The 25966-nt window shown below is 46.9% G+C and overlaps 1 protein-coding gene and 1 pseudogene across 1 annotated transcript in view; both read left to right on the top strand.

Moving 5' to 3' along the window:
- The window catches only part of NEURL1 (neuralized E3 ubiquitin protein ligase 1), a 79080-nt gene that overhangs the window by 13421 nt on the left and 39693 nt on the right, over positions 1-25966 (top strand). The window lies entirely within an intron of this gene.
- Positions 6845-7142, top strand: LOC116881252 (annotated as a pseudogene).

The following is a 25966-nucleotide window of genomic DNA, read 5'->3' as shown; positions in this document are numbered from 1 at the left end:
GACTGAGCCACCCAGGTGTCCCTCTCTCACTGTTTAAATACAAGTGGCAGGAGTGGGTCCCTTTGTCTTGTTCTTGATCTTAAAGGAAAAACTTTGAGCTTTTCACCATTGAGTAGGAGATTAGCTGTGAACTTGTCATGTATGGCCTTTATTATGTTGAGGTACATTCCATATATACTTAATTTGTTGAGTGTGATGGAAAGATGTTAATTTTGTAAAATGCTCTTTATGCATCTGTTGAGATGATCATGTGATATTTTATCTTATATACATATTTGTTAATATGGTATATTATATTTATTAATTTACATATGTTGTACCATTCTTGCATCCTAGGGATAAATCCCACTTGATCATGGTGTAAGATCAAACATCAGTGTGCTAATATTTTGTTGAGGATTTTTGCATCTATGTTCATTGGGATAGTGGCCTGTAGTTTTCTTTTCTTATAGCATTCTTTTCTGATCTTGGTATTAGGGTAATGCTGGCCTCATAAAATGACTTTGGAATGGCTCCTTTCTCTCTCTCTCTCTTTTTTTTTTTTTTTTTTTTTTTGAGAGAGAGTTTGAGAAGGATTGACGTTAATTTTTGTGTAAACGTTTGATAGAATTCACCAATGAAGCCATGTGGTCCTGGACTTTTCTTTGTTGGGAGATTTAAGAATACTTTACCCAGCAAAGTTATCCTTTGGAATTGAATGAGAGATGCAGACATTCCCAGACAAAAAAAGCTGTAGTAATTCATAGCCACTAAACTTGCCTTATAAGAAATGCTAAAGGAGTTCTTCAAGTTGAAAAGAAAGAACACTAACTAGTAACATAAAAACATATGAAAGTATAAAATTCCCTGGTAAATGTAAATGTATGCCAGTTTCAGGATACTCCAATATCCTAGTCGTGGTATATAAATCACTTACAACTCTAGTATAAAGGTTAAAGGACAAAAGAATTTTAAAAAGCTATAATTGCAATAATTGGCTACTGGATATACAGTATAAAAAGATGTAAATTGTGACATCAAAAACATAAAATGGGGGTGCCTGGGTGGCTCAGTTCTTAAGTGTCTGCTTTCAGCTCGGGTCATGATCCCCAGATCCTGGGATTGAGCCCCACTTTGGGCTCGCTGCTCAGCAGGGAGACTGCTTCTCCATCTCCCATTCTCCCTGTTTGTGTTCCCTCTCTCACTGTGTCTCTCTCTGTCAAATAAATAAATAAAATCTTTCAAAAAAAAAGTGTAAAATGGTTAAGAAGCAGTAAAAGTGTTGAGCTTTTGTATGTGAACAAAGTTGAGTTGCTATCAGCTTAACATAGACTGTGATAAGATGTTGGCTTTTTGTTTTGTTTTTGAGAGAGAGTGTGTGTGGGTGCATGAGGGCGGGGATGGGCAGAGGGAGAGAGAGAGAATCCCAAACAGTCTCCATGCTGAGGCTCCACCTGGGGCTCCATCTCACGACTCTTAGATCATGACCTGAGCTGAAATCAAGAGTCAGCCTGAGCCACCTAGGTGCCCCAGACTGTGATAAGATGTTTTATGTAAACCCCATGGTAGCTACAAACCAAAAACCCATCGTAGGTACAAAAAAAGATAAAGAGAAAAGAATGAAAGCATACCACTATAGAAAATCATCAGGTCACAAAGAAAGACAGGCAGAAAAGAGCAAAGGTTCTATAAACTACCCAGAAAACAATGGACAAAGGTGGCAAGAGTAAATCCTTCTCTATGAATAATTACTTTAAGTATAAATAGTCTAAATTCTCCAGTTAAAAGGCATGGAGTGGTTGGCTAGATAGGAAAACAAGACCCAATGAACTATGCAACTATAAGAGACTCACTTAGCTTCAAGGTTACCTCTAAGCTGAAAATGAAGGGATGGAAAAAGATATTCTGGGCAAATGGAAACCAAAGAAAGCAGGGTACTTCTACTTACAGGAGAGAAAATAGACTAAGTAAAAGGAAGAGAAAAGGTCATTATATAATGATAAAGGGATCGACTCATCAAGAGGAAATAACTATAGTAAATATACACACACCTAACATCAGAGCACATAAGTATGTAAAGCAAATATTAACAGATCTGGAAGGGGAAATAGTAATACCATAATAATAGGGGACTTCAATTCTCCCCTTTTAACAATAGATAGATCATCCAGACAGAAAATTGACAAGAGGGCGCCTGGGTGGCTCAATGGGTTAAACCTCTGCTTTGGCTCAGTTCATGATCTCAGGGTCCCTGGGATTGAGCCCCTTATTGGGCTCTCTGCTCAGTGGGAAGCCTGCTTCCCTTCCTCTCTCTGCCTGTCTCTCTGCCTGCTTGTGATCTCTCTGTCAAATAAATAAATAAATCTTAAAAACAAAAGAATATCAATAAGAAAACAATGGACTTGAACTACACTTTAGACCAAATAGACCTAACAGACATATACAGAACATTCCATCAAACAGCGGCAAAATGCACATTCTTCTCAAGTGCACACAGAAAACTCTTTAGGATAGATCATATGTTATCCACAAAATAAGCCTTAACATATTGAAGAAGTATCTTTTCTAACCACAATGGTGTGAAACTAGAAATCAATTATAAGAGGAAAGTTGGAAAGTTTACAAGTTCGTGTAGACTGAACAACATAGTCCTGAATAACCAGTTGGTTAAAGAAGAAATCCAAAGGGAAATAAAAAAAAATCTTGAGACAAACAAAAATGGAAACACAACACACCAAAACTTACAGAATGCAAGAAAAGTAGTTCTAAAAGGGAAGATTATAACAATATTAGTATATGTGCTGCTGAAGCGAGCACGGGAAGATTATAACAATAAATATTTATATTAAGAACAAAGAAATATCCAAAAAGCCTAACTTTACACCTCAAGGAACTAGCAAAAGAATAAACTAAAGCCAAAGTTAGTAGAAGGAAGGAAATAGCAAAGATCAGAGTAGAAATAATGAAAGAAATGAAATAAAGACTAGAATGATAACAGAAAGACCAACAAAAGTAAAAGTTGTTTTTTTGAAAACACATAAAATTTACAAACTTTTCACTAGATAAAGTAAAAGGGAGAAGACTCAAATAAATGCAAAGGATCATAAGAGACTACTGTGAACAATGATATGCCAACAAGTTGGACAACCTAGAAGAAATGGATAAATTCATAGAAACATACAACCTACCAAAACTGAATCATGAAGAAGTAGAAAATTTCAGCACCCCAGTGTTTATAGCAGCAATGTCCATAATAGCCAAACTACGGAAAGAGCCCAGATGTCCATCAACAGATAAATGGATAAAAAAGATGTGGTATATATGTACAATGGAATATTATTCAGCCATCAAAAATTTGAAATCTTGACATTAGCAGTGACATGGATAGATGTAGAAGGTATTATGCGAAGCAAAATAAGTCAATCAGAGAAGGAATTATCATATGATCTCACTTATATGTAGAATTTAAGAAACAAAACAGAGGATCATAGGGGAAAGGAGGAAAAAAAATAAAATAAGACAAAATCAGAGAGGGAAACAAACCACAAGAGACTCTTAATCACAGGAAACACACTGAGGGTTGCTGGAGGGGTGGGGTGGGGGATGGGGTAACTGGGTGATGGACATTAAGGAGGGCATGTGATATAATGAGCACTGGATATTATATAAGACTAAAGAATCAGTGAACTCTGCCTCTGAAACTAATAGTACACTATATGTTAAATAATTGAATTTAAATTAAAAAAAATAAAAATGAAAAAAGTTCTGAATAGACCAATAATGAGTGAGGAAATCTCTTTTCAGGGCAGAGACAGCCTAGCTAGACCTGAGAGGTGCAGAGGGGTTTTCCATCTCCTGGGCTGGGCTGGCAGATCCTTTGGGGTTGAGGAAACCAACTAGCCACTCAGCCCTTGGTATGGAGCCCAGAGCACAGAGGAAGTGGTGGGATGAGGCTCTGAGTGACCAGAATGCCACTCACGTGGAAGTTTCTGCATCAGGGTGCTGCGCTCCTGGAAACTGGGGCTCTGGTTACATGAGATTCTTCTGGTTCCTTCACTGTAAAATCTGAAAGAAACTGTTTTAGGGAGTTTGGGTCTCCTCGTCTGGTCCCCAAGTTGAGGGTGTGTTGAAGAAACAAAATACAACAAGAACCTAGATCAGTTGTTGAGAAGAAAGTTTCCCAAGATTCAGGGCTTGTTCTGAAAGTGGGGGTTTACTGTCTAGTGCTAAGTTTCAGATCCTAGGGCATAAGGTTCTATTTTGGGGTGAAGTTGCCATTTCGGTAGACAAGATTCTGCCTTGGTATTGAGGTGCCTGTTTTGGGGGTCTGATTTCCATGCTGGGGTGAGAGTTCCATTCCTGGAGGGAGTTTTCACTTCAGGGCCCCGGATTCTTGATGGTAGTTGAGCTTTGAGTCTTGGGGCCAAGACTTTGGTGCTCCATATTCTAGGAGCGCCATATTCTAGGATTGGGTTGAGGTTCTCTTCTTGGGCTTGGGGTTTGATTATCAGGCTGGAAGTCTTGTGCCCCGGGAGGAAGAGAAGAGCTAGAACCCCCTTTCACTTCTGGGGAAGACTTTCTGGGACCAGCAGCAGAGGAATGGGCCAGTAGACTCAGGAGCTAGTGGTCAGGAGGCCTGGGCTCTAGCCCTTGCCTGGGTGTGAGATGGAAGAGACATCACTTGTAAGCTTTAGGTCTCCACTGGAAGCATGGCCGGGCAGTGGTGTTGACTCACAAAGCACCATCCAAGCTCGCCTGATCCTCCCAAAGTGACACTAATGGTGGGGTTTGTAGGAACTGGTGGCCATCGCTCGGTGAGTCAAATCCGTGATGACAGTGCTCAAGCTGCCCTGGGCACTGTCAGCTTGGTCCAATTAGTGCCAATTGGATCTTAACTTGTGCTGAGGGGCCCTGGGGAGAGGGAGCACACTGAGTGGGATATGTTAAATCCGGGGCCCTGGGGCCTGGTGTGTGGCTCTGGTGGGTGGGAGCAGGGCTGAGTTGGGCCCACAGCTTCCCTCCTAGTGGGCCAGTTCTCACTTAGCCCAGGCGGTGGGTACAGACAGACCAGAAACCATGATCTGAAGGAGCCTGGCTCTCTCCCTTGTGGTCTGCAGAGTAGAGGGACAGGGAGGCAGGGGGGATGGCTGTGTCCTCTGCCCCCAGTCAGGCTGAGAAACATCCGCTTCTATATAGGGCCACCACCCTAACTCCCCTCCCTCATTTCCTTCTCCTGTTATTCCACTGGGGATCCTCTCAGAGAGCCAAAGTTGCTGGGAAGAAAAAAGCCCACTATGTTTGTCTGGGTCTTCCAGCTTCGTGAAGCCCTCCTCCTGTCTCTTCCCTCCTGGATCTTGCTCCACATCTCCTAGGGATTGCTGGGACAGGTGTCTTGGCCCTATTTCCTGGAGAAGCAGACTGAGGTCTAGTTGGGTGGACATTTCCAGGGTACCCTCAATGATGGCTGCACCTGCTTGCCCAGGGGGCTGTGAACAAGGGTGCGTGCCTTGTGGCCTCCTAGCCCTCAGACAGCCCTCTGGCAGGTGCATCTTCCAGCCTGCCCCAGGGGTCCTCCTCTGTTCTACACAAATCAGGGAGAGCCGTGAGTAATGTAGAGCCAGGGTGAGGCCATTCAGGGAGTTCCCAGCTCAGGGGCACTTACTTTAATGTTTGAGAAGAACTTCTCCTTTAGGACAAAGCCCCTTCCCTAGGACCCAGGAAACTCAGGCACCTCAGAAGACTGGTGAGTTTCCTCCCCCACCACGTATATCTGGGGATGGAGGGGGTGCCCTGTCTGGGTCTACAGGGACTCTCCGAACCCCACTGTGTGGGCCTGGCCGAGGTACTTTGGAGGTTGAGAGTCCGGGGGAATCCCCCTGGGCTTAGGAAACTCAACCCGGACATTGGACTCTGGTGTGGTCCAGCAGGCCTCTGGAGTTCCCCATGGGCATGGCGGGGGAGCCCAGGGCGAGGAGGGAGGAGAAAGGGCAGGCAAGGGAGAGGCGCTGTGGTTGAGGGACGGACTCGGAAGTCAGATTTTGTCTTTGCTCCTTGTGCTACCTGGAGCTAGAGGCTTAACTTCTGCATACCCTCATCCTTTATTGGAGAGAATGCTTGATGAGTCATGAATGCATGATAAATACAAGTTACTGTGCTCATCATTAGGCTCAACTGGCAGGTCCCAGCTTAGACATCACTTCCACCAGGAAGCCTTCCCTGATCCCTGTCCCATCCCCCACCTGGGTTAGATGGCTTCTGTGTTCTCCTCACTGCCAGCCCTGTGCCCCCCTCGCAGCATGGATCTGACCAGGCTCCAGGGCCTGTTTAGCTGTCAGTGTCCCGTGTGGTCTGTGCACTCCCCACTGTGTTGCTGCTCCAGGGCCTGGCTTACACAGTAGGCGCTCAACAAATATTTTGAAATGAATGCAAGAATGGGCTGATTCTGGGCAAGTCAAACTTTTCTTTCACATCCCCTCAGTGCTGCAAAAGCCCTCTTTCTTTCCCTGGTTGAAAGGACATTTGCTGTATACCAGGCTCTGTGGCCAAAGCCAGAGAAGGGAATAGTGATGTGGGACTCTTGGTTCACTCATTAATTCCCTGATGGCACAGATGTTCTCGGGGTGCCGGGCCTCATGCCAGCCTCTGGGGACGAATGTGGCTCCATCCTTACAGCACTCATGCTGCTGATCCTTGGTGTTGGCGAAGGTCAGAGGAGAGGAGGGTCGTCAGCTAGGCTGAGTAGAGTCAGGGAAGGCTTCCCGGAGGAGAGATTGGCTTTGAAGAATGATGGGAGGCAGAATCGGGAGGCGCTGGCAGAGGGGATCGCTACCGGACATGAGCAGTAGAATTGCAACCTTACCTGCCAATGGACCTGATCGGTTTCGGTTATGTGGCCCTTGTGACGTTTGGTAGCATCTTGGGATATAAGCAGAGACGTGGTGTTCCATCTCTGATCGCTGGTCTTTTTGTTGGATTTTTGGCTGGCTAGGGAGCCTACCATCTCCAGTGACAAGCGAGATGTCAAGCTGTCACTGTTTACAGCTTTCTTCCTGGCCACCATAATGGGTGTGAGGTATAAGAGATCTAAGAAGATCATGCCAGCTGGGCTGGTTGCAGGTTTAAGCATCATGATGATTCCGAGACTTATCTTATTGCTGCTCTGAGAATCCAGAGGAACTGACGACTAAATTCACATGATTCTACTGTAACAGGCAGAGCACACGCTTTGGATTTAAAAGATAAACTTCCACATGGAATCTTACATGTCTTATTTTACATTGCAAACAACAGAAACGCTCCAAAATGAACACCAGTTTGAGGGATTTTTTTTTAAACCAAAAACTCTACTGTTTTCTATTTGTCAGATAATGGTCTCATTAAAGATATTTAATAAATCATTATACACCCCCCCAAAAAAGAATGATGGGCAAGTTTGGGTAGATAATAGATAGGCCTTCTCTTGGGGGTGCGCAGAGAGCAGATAGAGAAGATGGGGCTGCCTGTGTTTGGAAATAAGGCAAAGCTGGCCAAAGACATTGTGGCCTGAGGGTGTTGCTGAAGATGGTTCACAAGCTGTGGGTAACACTGATCCTCACTCTGCCATCCATAGATGAGTGACCTGGGCAGGTCACGGCATGCCCCAAGTGCTGGTGTGTTCACCTCTCCCTCCCCAGAAGCCTTTCCCAAACACCCCCACTTCCTGGAGTCCAGCACTACCCCCCAGGTCTGCTCAGGGGGCCTCAGGGGAGCACTGACCTCTCCCTCGCCCCGTGCTCCAGAGACAAACAGTCGTTTTTTTTTCATTTTTAGTGCTTAATACTGAGAATGTGAAGGTCTGTTTAGTCTTGTCCAGCTAACATAAACCAGCCGGAACTGGGCCATGGCGGGGACTTTGCTGTAAGTTCCCTTATTTGGAATGAAATTCATTGTTTTTCAGTGGGAGGCAGTGGGGGATTTGGGGAGGCCCCTCTGGGCCCCTTATTCATGATGTGGCCTTCAGGGCCCCTCCAAAGGTCACCACGGTGTCCGTAACATAGAGCCTGTCCCTAGGACACCAGTTACCCCCAGTACCTCAGGGATGGAGGGGGCCTGGGATCATGTTGTCCAGCACTGACCTTTTCCAGGGGGGAAACTGAGGCTCAGAGAGGAGAAGGGACCTGCTCAGAGTCCCAGGGCAAGTTGGAGCAGACGGAGGTCTAGATGGCTCCCGATTCTCTGGCTCTCAGATCTCTGTGCTGTGCCAGGATGCTTCTGGCCTAGGAGCTTTGCGGGGGAGGGGGGGGTGGGGGGTGGAGGGGGGCGTTGATGAATCTGACTGAAGTGGCCTTTCAGTCTGGGAATCATCCAAGGCTTCTGGCCTAGGGGCTAAACAGAGGCCTGGGGCAGTGAGCTGGAGGCCTGGGGTATGAGAGCCGAGGAAAGGCAAGGAAAGTAGAGAGTGTGCAAGGGAAGGGGTGGTGGCTGAGGGTCCAGAGAACTGGTTCTAGTCCTGACTGCTGCTTTGCTGTGACTTCTGGCTCTTGGATTCCTTCTTTGACCTTGGTCTTCCCTACTTGTCTTAGAGGCTCCGCCTTTTTTGTGCCTCCCCCAGGATGTGCCTTGGATGAACCAAGGCGGGGGGTGATGGGCTGTATGAACCTGCTCACACGGCAGCTTATTATCTCTCTCTGGGCCCAGGTTTCCCTTTCTTGAAAAGGGGTGTGTGGCCCCTTCATGAGTCTTCTGCAAGATCATGAGGTTTCGGTCTTGACTGATGCTTTCTTTCTTTCTTTCTCTTTTTTTTTTTTTTTTAAAGATTTTATTTATTTATTTGACAGACAGAGATCACAGATAGGCAGAGAGGCAGGCAGAGAGGCAGGCAGAGAGGCAGGCAGAGAGGCAGGCAGAGAGAGAGGGAGAAGCAGGCTCCCCGCTGAGCAGAGAGCCCGATGTGGGGCTCAATCCCAGGACCCTGGGATCAAGACCTGAGCCGAAGGCAGAGGCTTTAACCCACTGAGCCACCCAGGCGCCCCTTGACTAATACTTTCTTAGCTGGGCTACTCATGAAGGACACAGGCTTCAAAACCTGGGGCTCTACAGGGAGCAGCGGGGGTCTTTGCAAGGAGGATGTGAACTCATATACTCAAGATGTCTCCCTGATGCCCAAAAAATAGAGTGGGGAGTGGGGCAGGAAGCAGGCCAGCATGGTGACTGCTGTCTTTGAGCCACACAGCTTACCCAGGCCTGCTTTGGGGCTCCCCGTGGCCCCGCTTCCTTTGCTCTATCCGGGGCCCCTACTGGAAAAACAGCAAGCGCATGCTTAGATATCTTTCTAGCGGGAGTTCCCCATTTAACATCCTTTTAGAAAGAGCTTCTCATTTATTCACTGATTCTTTTCACAGAGATCACACAGCTGGGACGTAGGAAGCTGTAACTGACCAGTGTAGGAATCCCTGGGTCTGAAAAAGGAAAGATGTTAGAAAGCGCAGGCCTGAGAAATCGCAGCTAGAAGGCCCTGGTGCTGGGGAAATCAGGGCAGGAGACACAGGCATTGTTTACTACGAACATTCCATTCACAGCTCTTTTAGCAGTAATGCTAGTACTAGTATCCAAGGCTGCGTATCAAGGTACGTTAAACGTCTGCTTCTAGATGGTTGTTGAGGCGCTCGTTTACAAAAGATCATCTCCTTGCCAAGAGCCATCCACACCCTAGCAAAACATTAAACTCAGCATTAAAGTGAATGGAGATAACGTAAAGACATCCACACTGCTCCTGGGCATCTCTGGGTGGTGGGAAGCCATTGAAGGTTTTAGATTTGCTTTTTAGGTAGATCAGTCTAGCTGCCTTGTGGACGATGGATTTAAGAGGGACAAGATGGGGGCAGGGAGACTAGTTATGGTGGGAGCACAGCTGTCTCGGGGAAGGATGCCTAAGCCTGAAATACAGTTTTGGCGAAAGAGAGGAATTTGAGACACTTTGAGCGGGGTGCTTGGCAGCACTGGTAAACCGATGGTGGGGGTTGTAAGGGAGAGGGAAGAACCCAAGATGGTGCCCAAGTTTTCAGGTGGCTGGGAAGATGATAATTCCATTGAGACCCTGGGCAGGAGAGGAGGATCGGAGGGGAAGCTGGTGAGTTGAGTTTTGGGATGCCAGAGGAGGGCTGAGGCATTCTGGGAGAGACTTTTGGGTCAGCGGCTCCATGTGTGAGCTCAGAGCTCAAGGGGGAAGTCATGGCTGCAACCTGTTGTCAGCAATGGGTGCCACTTAAACCTTGAAGGTGAATGATGAATCCTAGGGTGGACAGAACAAAACTGAAGGAGGGGGGCGAGCAGTAATGAAAAACCAAGAAAAGACAACGGGCCAGAGAAGATGATGGAGGCCATGGGGCTAGAGTTTAGAGATTGTGATATGGCATAAGAAGTGGTTCTCCGACCTTAATGACCCATCAGATTTCCTGCAGATTGTAAAAATGCAGGTTCTTGGAGCCTAGCCCCGGATAATCTGGCGAAGTCAGTCTAAGCTTGGGCTTCTGGGATCTGCTTTTTTTTAAACAAGAGTCTCAGGTGATACTGATGTGAGAGTTCTATGGACCACCCATTGTGAAACACTTCCCTGGGAGTTGGTCAGATCTGGGCTCAAATCTTGGTTCTTGGGTCTTGACCTTGGTCAAGTGTCTTGATCTTCCAAACCTTTGGTTTCTTCATTGGTAAGCAGGCATTCTAGTTCCCACTTTACAAGGTCACTGTGTGGATTAATTGGGGTGGCTCAGGACCTGGTCCATAGTAAAATGTCAGTAAACAGCAGCCACTTCTTGTTCATAACTAGGAGTTTGAAGATAGTGAGTGACAGGACAGAGTTCAACCTGGTGGGAGTCCTCCCCTGCCTAGCGTCCAGCTGGCCCCAGATTCCATCTCCAAGTTGTCTTGTCTTAGCTGATACGACTGGTGGGGGGCTCCTGGCTCATCGAATCTCATGAATCAAATCAGAAGTCAGCTTACCACTTGGCAGTGAGAAATTTACTGTCAGATGGACCAAACAGCGTGTCAACTGCTTGCCATTTTCTCCCGCTGCAGGACGCTCCTTGAGTGCCGGGTGAACCTGGCATCTGGCTGGGGAGCTGAGGCCACGATCTGAGGATTTAATGCCCTTGGGCCCTGAACTCCACCCAGACCACTTCACCCACAGGGAGTTGCCTGCCGGGTGGACCCAGCACCAGGCCAGACCTGGCTGTGCTCCTGTGGATCCCACTACAGTTTGCTTCAGGGACACACCCTTTTCCCTGATTCCTTGGCAATGAACACCAATGAACACCTCTTTGCTTTAGGTTTGTTAATACCTCCGGTCAGTACTCTTTTACTGGGGCTGTTTCATCTCTCGAGGGTAACTTTGCATGCTCTGATTCATGACCAGTTGATTTCATAGACTGAAAATCGGGCAAAGCTTATTATTAAGTGCACTGGGGAGGCACCTCATGGTGGCCCTCTCCCCACTTATGGTCCATACAGGCTTTCAGGAAGGAGGGCATGTGGTAAGTCCGTGATGGCACCTCTATACACAAGATGACTTTGCAACTTTTTTTTTTTTTAGATTTCATTTATTTAATTGACAGACAGATCACAAGCAGGAGGGGGGGGGCAGGCTCCCCGCTGAAGCAGAGAGCCCCATGCAGGGCTCGATCCCAGGACCCTGGGATCATGACCTGAGGTGAAGGCAGAGGCTTTAACCCACTGAGCCACCCAGGTGCCCCGACTTCGCAACTTTTAATATCCAGTGGTACTGTTTTTAAAAATGTCCACCACTCGGGGTGCCTGGGTGGCTCAGGGGTTAATGCCTCTGCCTTCGGCTCGGGTCATGATCTGATGCTCTCAGGGTCCTGGGATCGAGCCCCGCATCGGGCTCTCTGCTCAGCGGGAGCCTGCTTCCTCCTCTCTTTCTCTGCCTGCCTCTCTGCCTACTTGTGATCTCCGTCAAATAAATAAATAAAAAATAAAAAAAAAAATGTCCACCACATTGTTTAGAGCCCAAGCGGAATTGCACAGTATGTCTAGTGTGTATAATATGGTCCTATTTGTGTCTAGAGTCTTATATTTTTCCTTTCTCTTCCCTTCCATCCTTCTTTTCTTCCTTCCAACTAATATTTATTTAGTACCTACTATGTGCCAGGCACTGTTCTGGAATTAGGATATAGCAGTGAACTAATTCTTTGTCTTACGGAGTTACATTCTTCTGAGTATGAGGAGAGACAGAAACACACACACAAAGTAAAAAAAGAAAGAAAAAAAAGATGACATATGGGATGTCAGATGGTGATAAATGCTCTGGAGAGAAATAAATCATGGGGTGTGGCAGGGATGGGATTACGGGTGGGGAGTCTGGCGATGTTTACACTTTAAATAAATTGGCCAGAGAAAGTCTGATGGCATTTGAAAATGACCAGAAGGAGGTGAAGGAGTGAGAAATGCAGATGTCTAGAGGAACAACTCTCTGTTCTGTGGTTTGATGTCTTGCTAACTATCTGTGCATCTGTTCATTGCCCATCCGTATTTTCTTTGTTCAAACACAGACCAAGGCTGAATGGATGCCCACCCAACTGTTACCAGTGGCTACCTTTGGAGACTAGTCTGGGGATGGAGTGGTGTGGGAGAATGGGGTGCTTTTGTTTGTACTCTACACTAATTGGCATGGTTTTATTTTATTTTAAATAAATAAATAGTGGTTTTATACTTTAAACTTTTTTTTTAAAGATTTTATTTATTTGAAACAGAGAGAGAGATCACAAGTATGCAGAGAGGCAGGCATAGAGAGAGAGAGGAGAAAGCAGGCTCCCCGCTGAGCAGAGAGCCTGCTTCCCTCTCTCTCTCTCTGCCTGCCTCTCTACTTGTGATCTCTGTCTGTCAAATCAATAAATAAAAATCTTAAAAAAAAAAAAAAATGAACTTCCATATCCCTGCCCTGTCCCCAAAGAGAGAGTGGTCAACAGAGTCAACTCCCTGCTTTGTTGAACTGTATTGAGGAATGAATGAGATTCTTGGTATAAAATGGCCAGTGGTTGTGCCTGGTACTTAATAAAGGTTAAATTCCTTTTCCTTCTTAATTTTTCCCCTCAGTGCCCAGGATGGGGCTAGGTGTCCAAAAGTACATAACGACAATGGGTGAAATTCAAGCCAATCCTGAACTCATGTCCCTTACTGGGACCCCCCGGGAATCAGGGGCTCTCATGCCTCTGGAGGCTGGGTAGGTCTGGTTCCCCTCTATAGGGATCAGATAACCCTGTAAGGACTCATCTGGAGGACCTTAAAGCTTCCTGGAGCATGCATGTGGTTTTTGGACACCCTCTCTGAGATGTCACACTGCACCCTTCTCATCATTTTGGTCACCATTTTACTTTTTGTTTGTAAGTAGGCTCCATGCCCAGCGCAGAGCCTAACGTGGAGCTCAATGCCTGGCTCAAAATCACGACCCTGAGATCAAGATCTGAGCTGAGATCAAGAGTCAGATACTTAACTGACTGTACCATTCAGGTACCCCTTGGTCACCATTTTAAATTCTACTATCATCACCAGCAACAGATGCTTTCAAAACAGTTTATTGCTTAAATTATTGTGAGTAACATACCCTTGGCCAGCATCTCTCTCCATTTCCCCCACCCTTCAGCTCCTGAGAAGTACCATTCTGCTCTCTGCTTTTATGAATTTTACTTTTTTAGATTATTTCTTAAAAGATTTTCTTTATTTATTTGAGAGAGAGAATGAGAGAGAGCATAAGAGGGGAGAAGGTCAGAGGGAGAAGCAGACTCCCCATGGAGGGGGGAGCCCGATGTGGGACTTCAGGATCATGACCTGAGCTGAAGGCAGTCACGTAACAAACTGAGCCACCCAGGTGCCCGACTTTTTTAGATTTTATATGTAAGTAAGGTCATGCAGAACTTGTCTTTCTCTGTCTGGCTTATTTTACTTAGCATAATGTCCCCTAGGTTCATCCATCCTTCCCCAAATGGCAGAATTTCCTTTCTTTTTAAGGCTGAATAATAGTTCGTTTTGTATATAAACCACATTTTCTTTATCCATTCATCTGTAGATGGACACTCAGGTTCTTTCCATATCTTGGCTATCGTGAATAGTGCTACAGTGAATACAGGAGTGGAGGTATCTCTTCAAGATAGTGATTTTATTTCCCTTGGATATATACTCAGAAGTGGGACTGATGGATCACGTGATAGTTCTATTTTTAATTTTTTGAGGAACTACCATATTTTTTTAAATAATGGATGTACATTCCCACCAGTGTTGTTCAGTGGTTCCCTTTTCCCCATGTTCTTGCTGTCACTTGTTATCTCTTGTCTTTTTGATAATAGCCATCTGACAGGTGTGAGGTCATATCTCCTTTCGGTTTTGACTTGCATTTCCCTGATGATTAGTGAGGTTGAATACCTTTTCAAATTTTTATTGGCCATTTGCATGTCTTCTTTGGAAAAATGACTCTCCAGGTCCTTTGCTCATTTAAAAAAAAATCTAGTTATTTGGGGTTTTTTGTTTGTTTTTTGTTTTTTTTTTTGCTGTTGAGTTGTTTGAGTTTCTTGTATATTTTGGATGTTAACTCCTTTTCAGATGTATGGTTTGCAACTATTTTCTCCCATCTGTAGGTTGGCTCTTCACTCTGTTGATCACTTCCTTTGCTGGGCAGAAGCTTTTTAGCTTGATGTAGTCCCACTTGTCTATTTTTTTGTTACCTGTGCTTTTGGAATCATATTTAAAAAGTCATTGTCAAGACCAATGTCAAACTTTCCCCCTATGTTTTCTTCCAGACTTACATGGTGTCAGGTTTTATGTTTAGGACTTTAATCCATTTTGAGTTGATTTTTGTATCCGGTGTGGTATAGTGATCCCACTTCATAATTCTACATGTAGACATCCAGTTTACTCCATACCTTGACAAAGATTGCTTGAACATAAATGCTTGGATTCATTTGTGGGCTCTATTTTCTATTCCATTGGTCTATATGCCTGTTTTTATACTAGTACTAGAGTATTTTGATTACTAGAGCTTTATTATAATTTGTTCTTGCTCAAGATTGCTTTGATTTTTCAGGGTCTTTTATGGTTCCATATGAAATTTAGGATTGTGTTTCTCTTTCTGCAAAAAATAACATTGGAATTTTGATAGGAATTTCCTTGAATCTGTAGATTGCTTTGGGGAGTATGCACATTGTGGCAATATTAATTCTTCCAGTCCATGAACATGGGCTATCTTTCCATTTGTTTGTGTCTTCTTTAATCTCTTTCACCAGTGTCTTATAGTTTTCAGTGTACTGATCTTTCACCTAGCTGGTTAAACTTATCCTGAAGTATTTTGTTCTTTTTGATGCCACTGTAAATGGGATTGCTTTCTTAATTTTTTTTTTTTTTGAATAGTATTTTTGCACTTGTCTTTTCTGCATAGAATGTGACAGCATTTTGGGGGAGACTAGCTTTTAGTGCACCCTTTCAAAGCATTCAACCTTGTTTTTGTTTTGTTAACCATTTTTGGTGGATAAATGTCAGTATACTGGCATTGAGTACATCACATTGTTTTGTAACCATCACCACCGTCCGTCTTCAGAACTTTTTTCATTTTCCCAAACTGAAACTCTGTACCTATTAAATACTAACTCCTCATACCCCTCCCTCCAGCTCTTGGCAACCACCATTTTATTTCATGTCTCTATGCATTTGACTACTCTAGGTACCTCATATAAGTGGAATTATTCAGTGTTTGTCCTTTCATGACTGGCTTATTTCACTGAACATTATTGTCCTCAAGGTTCATCCATGCTGTAGTGTGAAACAGAATTTCCTTATTTAAGGCTGAATAATATTCCATTATGTGTATATCTGTCTCTTTATAGGTCACGTTTTGTCTATCCATTCATCTGTCAATGGACACTTAATGTAGTTTCTATCTTTTGGCTGTTGTACATAACACAGCTATGAACACAGGTGCGCAAATATCTGTTTCGAGACTTGGCTCTCGATTCTTTCGAGTGTGTTCCTAGAAGTCGGATTGTTGGATCATATGATAATTCTGTTCTTCATTTTTTGAGGAACTGATTCAACGTAGTTTTTACCAAAAAAACTGTAATTTTCTTTCCTCATCCCCTCCTCTCACACCCATATTTAATGGATTTTTAAAAAGTAGCTTTTTTGAAGTATAATTGACATACAAAATACTGCCCATATTTCTAATGTATCATTTGATGAGTTTTGATGGACATGTGTACTCTGAGACCATCAGCACCATGCAGTTAATGAACGTTTCCATCATCCTCAAAACTTTCCTTGTATTTTTTGTAACCAGCTGTCTTTCTCCTCCCTGTCCCCTCCCAATGCTGAAGTAACCACTGATCTGCTCTCTTTCACTGTAGAATAAGTTGTCTTTTTTTTTTTTTGAAGATTTTATTTATTTATTTGACAGAGAGAGACACAGTGAGAGAGGGAACACAAGTAGGGGGCGGTGGGAGAGGGAGAAGCGGGCTTCCAGCCAAGCAGGGAGCCCAATGCGGGGCTCGATCCCAGGACCCTGGGATCATGACCTGAGCTGAAGGCAGATGCTTAACGACTGAGCCACCTGGGCGCCCCTTAAGTTATCTTTTTAAAGAGTTCTGTATAAATGGAATCATAGAGCATGTACCCTCTTGCCCCCTGGCTGCTTCTACTCACTTAAGATTTGTTCGTATTCTGGTGTGTATTGATAATTCATTTTTTAATTATTGTTTAGTGGTATTCCATGTATGTATCTACAATTTGTTTATCTCTTCACCTGTGGATGGACATTTGGGTTGTTTTCAGTTTTATGCTATTACAAATAAGCTGCTGAGAACTTTTGCAGAAAGTCTATGTATGGACATGCATTTCCTTTTCTTTTGGGTAAATACCTAGAAATGGAATGGCCAGATTATATGATTGGTGTGTGTTTAGCATAAAAGAAACTGACAAAGAAAAATAGTTGTACCGTCTATATTTTCACCAGCAGAGCACAAGAGTTCTAATTTCCCCACATCCTCACCACCACTTGGTATGGTCAGTCATTTTAATTTTGGCCATTATAATAGATGTGTAGTTGTATCTCACCGGGGCTTTAAATGGCATTTCCCTAAAGATGAATGATTTTGAACATTTTTTCCATGTGCCTATTTGCCATCCATGTATCTACTTTGGTGAAGAGCCTACTGAAAATTGCCTCCAGTTTTACTGAAATATAATTGGCACATAACATTGTGTAAGTGTAAGGTATATAGTGTGTTGGTATGATACATTTATATATTGTGAAATGATTACCACCCTGGTAATCATTTTAGTGCCATGATTTTGGTAATCATTTTAGTGCACTTGCTACCACCACCAACCCATCACATAGTTACCTTTTCTTTTTTGTGATGAGGATGTTTACTATTTACTCTTTTAGCTACATTCAGGTATATAACACAGTATTATTAGCTATAAGCACCATGCTGTGCATTAGATCCCCAAACTTGTTAATCTTACAAATGGAAGCTTGAATTCTTTGACCAACAGCTCCTGATTTCCCTCACCTCCCATCCCCTGGTAATCACCACTCTACTCTCTGTTTCTTTGAGTTTGACTGTTTACATATAAGTAATATCATACAGTACTGTGTTTTTTTTCTGTCTGACTTATTTCACTTAGCATAATGCTATCAAGGTTCTTCCAACTTATTACAAAAAAGCAGGGGTCCCTTCTTTCTTATTGGCCCATTACTTCTTATTGGGTTGGTTTTTATTTTTGTGTTTTGAGACTTCTCTATATATTTTGGATTCTCAATTAAATATGTACTTTGCAGTCATTTTCTCCCAGTCTGTGACTTGTCTTCTCATTCTCTTTAAAGAGACTTTTGATACGTTTTATATGATATTTAAATATATTATATAGTTTCCTGGCATACCAACCTGTCACAACTAAGTTCAAGGACAACACAATGGCTCATATTGAGCATATAGTTCAGCTTGGGGGAACAGAAGGATATGTAGGGACACCAGGAAAGACTCTCCCACCAGTTTTGAAGAGTCTTTGTGCTATGGGCATCCCTCATAATGTTTTCCAGAGGGAATGGAGCTCATCACAATGGCCAAGGACCTTGTTTTTATTTGAGATGACAGTGTGTCCAATTGAAAAGACTACGTATCTCAGCTTCACTTGCAGCATGGGGTAGCTATGTGACTACATTCTGATCAATGAGTGTAAATTTGAATTTTTGGGCAGACTTCAAGTGAATTTCCTTTAAAGAGGGGCAGGTGGCTGGTGTTGGTCCTTTGATCTTGGTTTCCCATGCTCCTCCTGCTTCTTGCTTGGAATGTGGACAAGGTGGCTAGAGCGTCACCAGGTGTCCTGGATCATGAAGCAAACTTGAAGTGTCGTGTGGAATGGTGAGGTAGAAAGATAAAAGAAGCCTAGGTCCCTGATGACTACTGAACTGACATACTAGCCTTGGACTATGTTCTTACAGACTTCTTCTATGTGAGAGAAAACACTTTCAGTGTTTAAAAAATCCATATTATTTCTGGTTTTTGTAACTAACAACCAAATGCAATTTCTTTTTTTTTTTTTAATTTTATTTATTTATTTGAGAGGGAGAGAGAGAGATCACAAGTAGGCAGGGAGGCAGGCAGAGAGAGAGGGGGAAGCAGGCTCCCTGCTGAGCAGAGAGCCCGATGCGGGGCTCGATCCCAGGACCCTGAGATCATGACCTGGGCCGAAGGCAGAGGCTTAACCCACTGAGCCACCCAGGCGCCCCCCCAAATGCAATTTCTAAAGGAATTTGGTTAATATGGCAGTGGGTCAAGGGGAAGTCCATTCTTCTGCATATATATTTATGTCATTGAGATCATACTGTTGTTATTTTTTCCTGCTTTTGTACCCTTCATACTTACCGTCATCAGTACTGCCGTTCCCTCCGTCTTTATAATGATCTTCACCTCTCTCACCCTCCTCTTCATGTTGTTGCATGAACAATAATAATTTTCATTATTATAATAGTCTTTGAGAGAATTCACTTCTTGTTGGTGGAGGGGTGTCTGTATTGAAATGTATTTCTCTTGGTGTATATTGCATTGAGGGGTAAAAGAAGGGGAGACCGAGGGAAGCTTTGACACTGAGGAGCATCTGTGGAACTGGGTGGCATTAGTAATCAGATTTAGGGCAGCTTCGGTGTTTATTGGTCATGGGGCCATGCCAGTCATTTCTGCCCTGTAGATAGCTGGTATTGTCCCCCATGGGGAAGTTCTCCAGGGATGTAAGTGAAATAACAGGGATGAATTTCAGTCCTTTGCTAGGTTTGGCCTGTGGGGCAGGTCAAAGTCAGCAGTGCCTGTAAAGAAAGGCTGGGGAAATTACACTTGATGGTGTAAGAAATAAAAAAAACAAGCGAAGGTTCTTGAGTAGGGAAGTAGCAGGTTTGTACAGGAAGGATTGTGGATGGGGTTGGGTGGGGGGACTCAAAAGTGGGCGGGCCACTTAGGAGGCTTTCGTGGTGGTCCAGGCGTGAAGTGGTCAAGGTCAAGTGTTAGGCGGGCCATGTATTGAACAGTTAAGCAGACATCAGGAGAAGATTAAACATGCAAAAGTTATTTTAAAAAATTACCAGAGGAAATACCTGTGTGAGGAAAAATAGGGAAGAAGTGAGGAGAGCCTGAGTGAATCATCAGACCTCAACGCACGTGCGACCCTCAGTGAAGGACAGGGTGGCAGGAAGTTTGGTGGAAGTATTTTAGACTGCAGTCAGTTCTCAGGCAAGTTCTGCAAACCCACGGAGAGTCCTCAAGCCCAAGCTACGTTGCTGGTCAGAGAAGTGCCATCTTTCCCAGGAATGAGCCTGCCTTTATATCCCTGCCTCACTCGGTCATTGGCTGGGAGCCAGGGTGGGAGGCCTGGCCATGGAGCAACGACGGGGATGGATCTTAGAGTCCCAGAGCTCCTGCCCTCAGTCAGCTGTGCTTCCTATGGTGGAAGATCTAAGAGGGGATGAGTGGGGTGTGGGACGAGGAAGGTGAGTGTTGTGTCTTAGGGCTGTTGTTGCAAGTAGCAACAACTTAAAAAATGGCTTAAAAAATGAGGAGCCACACCATCTCAGATCACAGGAAGTCCAGGTGTGGATGGATTTCCATCAAGGATGTAGTCAAGGATGAGGTAGGTACGTGCCATCTCTGCTCTGCCATCCATGGGTTGGCTTCCTTCTGGACTGGTAGTGACATGACCATGGCCATCCCAGGAATCACAACTAGACACAACAATATTTAGAGGAAGAAGAACAACCTGTCTCTTAGGCTTTTTTATGAGGAGCAAGAGGGGTTTGGCAGGTTTTCCACTAAGCGTCGTTGGCCCAAAGTGGGCCACGTGGCAGTTCTTGACCCAATCCCTGGCAAACGGAGTGGAACCATGGTTTATACGATGGTGATCGGCTTTTACCAGTGGATTGCCACCCTGGTTGCACATTAGAACCACCCACAGAACTTTCAGAAACACCCATGCCTGGGCCTGTGTTCAGAGTTTCTGTGTTACTTGGTCTGGCATGGGAACTGGGCATTTAATACCTTCCTGAGGCGATGCTGGTGAGCACATGGGGTGGAGAGCCACTGTCAGTTTGGAGTAGAATGGGTGCTGGGGAGGCAGCCCCAGAGTTCTTTACAGTCTCTTACTACTTCCTTGTGGCTTGTGCAAGTCACAACCTCTTTGGGCCTCACTTTCCCCATCTGTAAAATGGGGGCTGGCAGGAGCCCCCCTCCCACCATTCCCGGGAAGACGGAGCGAGCTCATGGATGCTCACAGACTTTGCAAACTGTAAGTCACTGACACCTGAAGGATGGTTGCTCATCCTCCTCCCTCTGTTTGGAGGGAAAATTTAGCTTGTGTGCTGCCAGGAACAGGGGAGAGATCTCCCTGAAGCACGGCTTCCTGCCGTTAAAATAAAAAACGAAAGAGAAGGAAAAAACCGGCAGACCAGGAAGCCACAGGCAATGGCAGTGGGATTTTTTTCTTCTTGGAAGCGTGGGTTTGAATGTGCTGCTGTAGATGGTTTATGCAAACGACTTGGAGGGGCTCGTCCCCCTGCCACCTGCCTCCAGGAGCGGGAGTGAGGGCCAGGAGACAGCCTGGCACAGGGCTTCTAGCATCACCTCCCGCAGTCCTGACTGCCTGGCTGAGGGCTGCTGGTTCTCCCCTGCTGCCTCCAGGGAAGATGGTCAGATAAGGCTCTGGTTCCTTTGTGTTCCAGGACACACCTGGCTGCTCAGCTTCTGGGCTGATTCTGTCTGAGTGAGCTGAGCTCTGGCTGGTGCTGCCCATTGTAGTGAGGGGGCCTGGAACCCTGCCTTGGGGGTACTGTGAGGTCAGGGGCCAGGCAGTCTGTCAGCCTCGGCTGCCACTGTGTCTGCAGGGACCTGGAGCATCATGGCTGGGAGGGGGACCTTACAGATGCTCTCTGGAGCCTGGATAAGGGGCACATGGGGCCCAATAAAGACCACCCACCAGCAGCCCTGGCCTCTCTTCCTCCCTCCTCCTCTTCCTCTTCTTCTTTTCATTCTTCCTTCATAAGATATACTTCATGTACTACCCAGTGCCTACCATGTAGATGCTGGGCTAAAATCCAGAGCTAAAGCATCTGCCCTTGGGTTGTCCCAGTGTGGAAGGGGGCCCTCCTCCATCATTTCAGGGCTGGGCTGCACAAAGGGCTATACAGGTCTTGGAGGATGAAGGCCCGTCTGCCCTGGGGTGTTAGAATGATCTCAGAGGAGAGGGCCCTTGGAGCTGAGAGACAAAGGTGAGGTCAGAGTTTCTGAGGAACCTTCCAGGGAGAGGAGCAGGGCTCGAAGGGCCACGTCCATGTGACACGCAGCGCACATGGCGCCATGTTCAAGTAGACATGTGGTTCTTTTTTCTTATTTAAAGATTTTATTTATTTATTTGAGAGAGAGCAAGAGTGAGAGTGAGAACGAGCATGAATTGGGGAGGATGGGGCAGAGGGGGAATCAGGCTCCCTGCTGAACAGGGAGCCCAACATGGGGCTCGATCCCAGGGCCCTGGGATCATGACCTGAACTGAAGGCAGACGTTTCACCAGCTAAACCCCCCAGGTGCCCCTCTGTGTGGTTCCTGTGCATGGGGTGTAGGTACTTGGTCTGGGGGGATGGCACAGGAGGTGAGGCCAGACACATGTGCTGGGGCCAGCTCACGGAGGATCTTGAATGCTCCCAAAGGAGGGTCAAGTTTATCTACTGTGGGCTCTCAGCCGGACAGTGACCCAGCTAGATTAGTCAGGCAGAAAGGTCAGCCTGGCAGTCCTGAGGAAGAGGAATGGGTGGCCAAAGGCTGTGGGAAGAATTGTCCAGATCAGGTTGATGCTGGCGGCCTGAACTTCAGGAGTAGCCAGAGGATAGATTATAGAAGGACACAGTGACTGCTCAAACAGGGGAGTCCAGGATGACACCAGACTTCTGGCCTGGCTAGTAGAACTCAAGGGGGAAACTGGGCCACAAAACCTGGGGGATGTACCCATGCCGGGTGGGGTCAGGAAGAGGACCAAGAAGCAGTGACACCCAGCTGAAAGCATCCTCGCCCATCCTCGGCTGTCCACCAGAACTTGGTGGAAAGTGGCAGAGAGGGAGGAATTCTTAATGGCCTTCCACCAAGTGGTCCCCCCGCCCCATAGCTCTGATTCAGGAAAATCCTGGTTCAGAGCTAAAGATGCGTGTGTCCAGTGCCTCCCTTTTACAGATGGGAAAACTGTGGCTCGGAGAGGGGATTGATTTACCCAAAGTCATACAGTAAAATGTGGAGGTGATATCAGGACTAGTAAAAATAGATCCCCCAACAGAGGCTAATGTAATCACCTCCCTTCATTGGCCCTGAGGACCAGGAGCTCCCCTCTGGGCAGGAGCAGTGGCTAAGCAGGGTAGAAAGTGTGAGGGGCAGGGCATTGTTTTAGAGAAGGGAGGGGTGCCAATGGGGAGGGAGAGATCCCTGCTCCCATCTGCCTGGCAGTGTGGCCCCACCCAGGATCTGCATTAATCCACCTTCTGGAGCCCTTACCCCCGCCAGGAGGGAGGAACCTCTACAGACACTAAAAGGGGCTACCCTCCCTGAGTCTCCCTGAACCCAAGCAGGCATCTACAGATCTTCCCAAGCCTTATGAATTTTCCCACAGACCACAAGACCAGCCCAGAACCCAGGAGCCCTGACTCCCAGGGAGGGCTTTTTCCTCTAAACTTGCTGGAGAGGTGACCTTGTGCATTCCTGGGGTCTCTCATGGCCTGCCTGACCCCGGGCTCCAGAAGCTGGGGGGAGGGAGAGAGAAAGTAGCCCCGAAGCCTATGGCATCTTGGGGGAGGAGCCTGAGATTCCTTACTAGAGAAAGAGGAAAGGAAGGCAGAGCAAAAGATGGCAGTGCAAATTGGGAGATGGGGTAGCTGTAGGGCGGAAGATGGGTTTTCTGTCATTGTCTTCACCCTGTGGTCATTTCTGCCCTTCTTGGGCTGTTCTTTAGGCAGGAAGACCGCAGTCCCCGCAGCTGCCTTTGGTCCAGCCACGCCTGAGCTCTGGCTCCAGAGGGAAGGGCTGCCAGCCCTGAGCCAGCCACATTCTCATGGTCCCCAGGCTTTTAGGGACTAAGAGCCCCTGTTTGTGCGCTTCCTGAGGCTGTGATGTGAGGCTGTCTGGGGCTGGGATTGGGGACTCCATCTGGGCCTAGGGCTGCAGGTGCAGTCTTGGGGACCAGAATTCCTTCATAGGCTTAGTAGGCTTGAAAGCCTCCAGCCTCTCCGAGGGGCCCTGAATAGACTTTACTCACAGGTTCCCTAGGCTGGCGGTGATGTCCTGTACTCTGCGGCTAGTGTGGCCCGTGTCTGCTGTTCTCCGGGGCAGGGCCCCTGGGGCTGGGCACAGAGCTGGCCTAGTTCAGTGGCTGGACCTCAGCTTAGTCACTTGCTTTGGCTCCTGTTTCAGAACCAAGCTGAGCCCCTCTACTGCTGAAATGCACCTGCCTTTCCCTTTGTCTTTTCAGAGCATTTGTGTCTCAGGGCCTTGGAGACCTGGTGTCTCCTTGCATTTGTTTGCCTTTCCCCTTGGGACACGTATATGGTATAAAGCTCTGGCTCCCAGAACTCAGAGCCCCCCACTGTGGGAGGGGGGCCCAGACCCTGATGGGGGTGAGTGCTTAGATGTACAGCGGGGACACCTGCTAAAGTCCAGAGGTAGCTGACATTGGGATCAGCAATTTCTTACATCTGTGCCTGCGCCCGCCCTGGGCCCCTCTGAATGACACCATGTTTATTTCATTGCAGGGCGTTTTTCTCAGGACAGCACTGTGTCATAGACAAAGCCCCGGAGCCCAGGCTCCTGTCTGAGATTGAGGTTCTGGGCCAGCTCTGGCACTTTCTGGCTTTGGCAATTCATTTCCATCTCCTTGAGCCTGTTTTTCTCTTCTCTTAAAAGAGATGAGTTTCTGCCCAATGGGACCGAATGTTTTTGCAAATCCAGTACTGTTTTGCTGAAAGTGATGAGCTGGGTCATTATTCCAAGAGGCCCTGTGGCAGAGAGGCCAGGGCTTGGGGCCCTGTGTCTGGGGGTCGTACAGACAGATCCCAACCTCGCTGCGTATTAGCTGTGTGACTGAGACATGGTGGCCAGCCTGTCCGAGCCTCCATTCCCCCATCTAGGCCACTGAGTTCCAGTGCTTTCCTTTGCCTGCCCAGAGCAGGTGTTTCAAGATGCTGGAAGCAGATATGATTTTCTTAATTGACTTGGGTACTTGTTTGTCTTAATTCCTGCCTGATTTTTATAGGAGGAGGAGGTGCTGGACCCCCTGAGGAAGGATTGAAGGCTTTTTAGGGGAGCTGTGTTGGCGATCATGGTGGGTGGTGGGAGGCAGCTCGCCCTGGTGGGATGAAGGAGCTCTGAGGGGCAGAGGCCCTCGGGCAGCTGGAAAAACACCTCTGGTAGGGTCGTCTCTCTCTCTCTCTCTCTTGGGCTGGGATTCTGAGACCTTGGTCCTCACTTGCTCTCAGATGGCCCCTGGGAATCAGCTCATTCTCTCCACTCTGCTGAATGACTTCCTAGATACTAGCCTCACTCCCGCACCCTGATCTGGCCTGGGCCCCGTGTGGTTACCAGCCCTGTCCTCACTGAGGCTGTGCCTGTTACTGTTGGTCAGCTGGGAGGCACTGCCCCCCATCCCAGGAGGAGCACCCCGCAGTGCTTACGAGGGCAGGCCCTGGAGGCCAGCTGACCTGCGGGCAGATGCTGCTCCACCATGCCCCACCTTGTGCCCCGCCGTTTCTCACCTGTCAGGTGTGTGCTCCTCTGCCTCCCACACTGTTCTGAGCATGCTGTGTGTGTGAACATAGCCCCCGCCCCCCCTGGAGACCTCTGAGGCAGGCACCATTATCATCAACCCCCTTTTCAGAAGAGGGGGATAGATACCTCGTAGGTGTTAGAACCAGGATCTGAACCCAGGCAGCCTGGCTCTGGAGCCTGCTCTCCACCACCACCTATGAAGTTGCCCAGTGTAGACGCATGTGCTTAAGTGGCCACATTGAGTAGCGTTTACTGATGTCAGCTCAGTGGGAACTGGTTGCGGTGGCCCTGCTGGGAGGACCTCAGCCCCGGGGCCTGGCCCCTGGGGGTCTCAACTGTCATACCCACCTACCTGCTGGTGTCCAAAGTCGGAACCCAGCTGTTGGAGTGGGTGTTCTGCACTGGGCGGGGGGCAGGGCCAGGGCACAGAAGTGGGGGTGGGGGCTGAGCCAGCTGATCCTGGGCGCTGCCCTTCCTCCTTAAGCTGGACCTGGGAGGGGCAGGAAGCAGGAGAGAGCCTGAGAGCAGACTCCTTAGAGGCAGGGGGGTAGGGACTCCCAGACTGGGGGTGGCTTCAGCTGACTGGGGGGCTGGGTTCCAGAAGGGGTGGGCACCATGAGCTCTGCCTGAGTCCTGGGGCCTAAAGGGGTGTGTGTGTGTGTGTGTGTGTG

The sequence above is a fragment of the Lontra canadensis genome, unplaced genomic scaffold (assembly GCF_010015895.1).
Source record: "Lontra canadensis isolate GAN:19392208 unplaced genomic scaffold, GSC_riverotter_1.0 scaffold3, whole genome shotgun sequence".
NCBI classification, from domain to species: Eukaryota; Metazoa; Chordata; class Mammalia; order Carnivora; family Mustelidae; genus Lontra; species Lontra canadensis.
This window is presented reverse-complemented; position numbering and strand designations above follow the sequence as displayed.